Here is a 3,971-nt window from a genome sequence, read left to right as displayed (position 1 = left end):
ACAGTATTTTTTCTTATGTTAAGAGGCTGATATTGTATCCAGGTATATAGAAAAAGTACTCATACCCTATGACTTTTCATTCTGTTTTAATTTCATCTCATGCTTAAAGATGCAAAGTTGACTGTGGGGTATATGATGACTATATTTTTTTGATCCAAAATGTAAGATCTCAATACCATCACTCCCATTCCGATTTGTGGATTTCTAACTCTAAAATTAGATGCAGACCTAATTGAAAAATATGGAAAGAAAATGAACAGACACTTCACCCTCAAAGGAAATTCAAGTGACTCAGACATAATACAAGAAAAAAAAAAGATGTTCTATCTGATTTATGATAAACATGAAAATTAAAATGATAAGCCATTAAAAAGAATACACTTGAATCGGTTCTAACGAGGTGAATGAAACTGGAGCCTATTATACAGAGTGAAGTAAGTCAGAAAGAAAAACACCAATACAGTATAGTAAAGCATATATATGGAATTTAGAAAGGTGGTAACAATAACCCTGTATGCAAGACAGCAAAAGAGACACAGATGTATAGAACAGTCTTTTGGACTCTGTGGGAGAGGGAGAGGGTGGGATGATTTGGGAGAATGGCATTGAAACGTGTATAATATCATATAAAAAATGAATCACCAGTCCAGGTTCGATGCAGGATACATGATGCTTGGGGCTGGTGCACTGGGATGACCCAGAGAGATGGTATGGGGAGGGAGGTGGGAGGGGGATTCAGGATGGGGAACACGTGTACACCCGTGGCAGATTCATGTTGATGTATGGCAAAATCAATACAATATTGTAAAGTAACTAGCTTCCAATTAAAATAAATTTAAATTTAAAAAAATGATAAGCAGTTACCCTAGTCCATTACCAATTTAGCAAAGATCAGAAAGTTCAGTTACATTGTATTGATGAGGGTGAGTGGAAATATAGGCAATGCTGATGAAAACTGTTGCACTATTTATGGAAAACTCATTATATATATTAAAAACTTAAATGTATGTGTCCTTTAACCCTGAAATATCTCCCCTATGACTTTAAAAGTGGGCTTTCTTTCCTAGAGAAGTTTTAGGTTCACAGCAAAATTGAGCGGCAAGTACAAACGTTTCCCATATACCACCTTTGTCCACATACATTCCCAACCTCCCCCATCACCACATTCCCGCCAGATGGGACATTTGTTACAAAGGGTGAATCTGCACAGACACAGCATTATAATCCAAAGCCCACAGTTTACATTGGAGTTCATTCTCGGTGTTGTGCACCTTGTGAGTTTGACAAATGTATAGTGACATGTATCCACTGTTATAGTATCATGGAGAGTATTTTCATTGCCCTAAAAATCCTCTACTTTTTGCCTATTCATCCCTCCCTCTCTGCAGCTTCCAACAACCACTGATCTTTTTACTGTCTTCATAATTTTGCCTTTTCCAGAATACAATACAGCTGAAACCATGTAGTATGTAGCCTTTCAGATTAGCTTCTTTCACTTATAACATGCATTAAAGTTTCATTCATGTCTTTTCATGGCTTGATAGTTCATTGATATTTATTATTCACTAACTCTCTATTGCCTGGCTGTACCACAGTTTATTTATCCACTCACCTAGTGAAAGATATCTCGGTTGCCTCCCAGTTTTGCCAGTTATAAATAAAGCTGCTGTAGACGTCTGTGGGCAGGTTTTTGTATGCACATAGTTTTCTACTTCTTGGGGTAAACATAAAGGAGAACAATTGTTGGATCATAAGAGTATGTTTAGTTTTGTAAGAAACCATCACACTGCCTGCCAAAGTGTTTGTACATTTTGCATTCCCACCAGCAATGAATGAGAGTTCCTGTTGCTCCACACCCTCGTCAGCATTTGCTGTTGTCAGTGTTTTGGATTTTAGCCATTCTAATAGGTGTGTCACTTAGAATAATGATGTGTACAAAAACATTTATTACAGTATTGTTTACAATAGCAAGACTGTACATTTCAGTCCAGCATCAGGACATTAATTAAATGAATTAAATTGAGGTACATTCAGGCAATGGAAGACCATGTAGAGACAGCTCTACATGGACCAGTTTGAACCCATACCCTAAGATGTACGATGAAAACAGCAAGGTGCAGAATTGCATGTGTGGTATAGTATATTTGTGTAAAAAATAAAAATATAAATACACAGACAGGTACTTATACTCACATTCACAGAATATGTTAGGAAGGATACACAAGATACAGTGATTGCTTCTGGGGAGAAGTAAATGGTATACAAGGGTAAAGGTCCTTCTGTAACTTTTGGATTTTTCACCATTATTCAAAAATCAAAGAAAACAATTAAAGATAATCTATGTAGAGATAAAGGGAGAAGAAATTTTTTAAGATACTAAGGATTACCTGAAAGAAAAATGTGGAGGAGTTCCTGGTGGTCTACTGGTTAGGATTCAGGGCTTTCATTGCTGTGGCCCAGGTTTAATCCCTGGTTGGGAAACAGATTCTGAAAGCTGGGCAGCATGGCAAAATAAAAAAAGAACAAAAGACAATATGGCAAGTTGTTTCCAAATTTTTAAAGACTAATTAATCCTCATTGTATCAAATCGTAGAAAAAGATAGATTTCTTAATTCAATTTGTGGAATGCATTAGCCATTATGAATTCAATTTATGAAATACATTAGCCATTATGAATAGCCTTTATTCATAATTGCTGTTAAAGATATCCACAAAATCAAAACACAGACAAATATCAGTATATAAATGGAAAATTTCTTAACAGCAAATCAAATCCAGTACAATGTTAAAAGACTTAAGAAAATGTTATTAGTATTAAACTAACACAATAAAAATAGAACTGCCACTTTGTACAATACACACCCGATTTAAAAAATACTATATCAAACCAGCATATGTTGGCAATTTGATCTCTGGTTTCTCTGCATTTTCTAAATCCAGATTGTACATCTGGTTCTCGGTTCACTTACTACTGAAGCCTAGCTTAAAGGATTTTGAGCATAATCTTGTTAGCATGTGAAGTGAGTGCAACTGTATGGTAATTTGAACATTCTTTGGCATTGCCTTTCTTTGGGATTGGAATGAAAACTAACCTTTTCCAGTGCTGTGGCCACTGCTGAGTTTTCCAAATTTGCTGGCATGAGTGCAGTACTTTAATAACATCATCTTTTAGGATTTGAAATAACTCAGCTGAATTCCGTCACCTCCACTAGCTTTGTTCATAGTAATGCTTCCTTTTTAAATTTTTTCAACTTATGATTAAAATTTATTTATTTATTTATTTTAATTTAAATTAAAAAGTAGTGGGGAACGACAGAGGATGAGATGGCTGGATGGCATCACTGACTCAATGGATGTGAGTCTGAGTGAACTCCGGGAGTTGGTGATGGACAGGGAGGCCTGGCATGCTGCAATTCATGGGGTCACAAAGAGTTGGACACGACTGAGCGACTGAACTGACTGAACTGAACTGAATGCTTCCCAAGGCCCGCTTTAGTTCACACTCCAAGGATGTCTGACTCTAGGTGAATGATCACACCATTGTGGTTATCTGGGTCATTAAAGCTTTTTTGTATAGTTCTGTGTATTCTTGCCACCTTTTCTTAATATCTTCTGCTTCTGTTAGGTTCTTGACATTTTTGTCTTTTATTATGTCTATCTTTCCTTTGGTATCTCCAATTTTCTTAAAGAGATCTCTAGTCTTTCCTATTCTATTGTTTTCCTCTAGTTCTTTGCATTATTCACTTAAGAAGGCTTTCTTATCTCTCCTTGCTGTTCTCTGGAACTCTGCATTCAGTTGGGTATATCATTCCCTTTCTCCTTTGCCTTTTGCGTCTCTTTTTTTCTCAGCTATTTGTAAGGCCTCCTCAGACAACCACTTTGTCCTCTTGTGTTTGTTTTTCTTGGGGATGGTTTTGGTCACTACCTCTTGTACAATGTTACAAACCTCTGTCTATAGTTCTTCAGGCACA

Source organism: Capricornis sumatraensis, chromosome 10, assembly GCF_032405125.1.
Source record: "Capricornis sumatraensis isolate serow.1 chromosome 10, serow.2, whole genome shotgun sequence".
Classification (NCBI taxonomy): Eukaryota; Metazoa; Chordata; class Mammalia; order Artiodactyla; family Bovidae; genus Capricornis; species Capricornis sumatraensis.
This window is presented reverse-complemented; position numbering follows the sequence as displayed.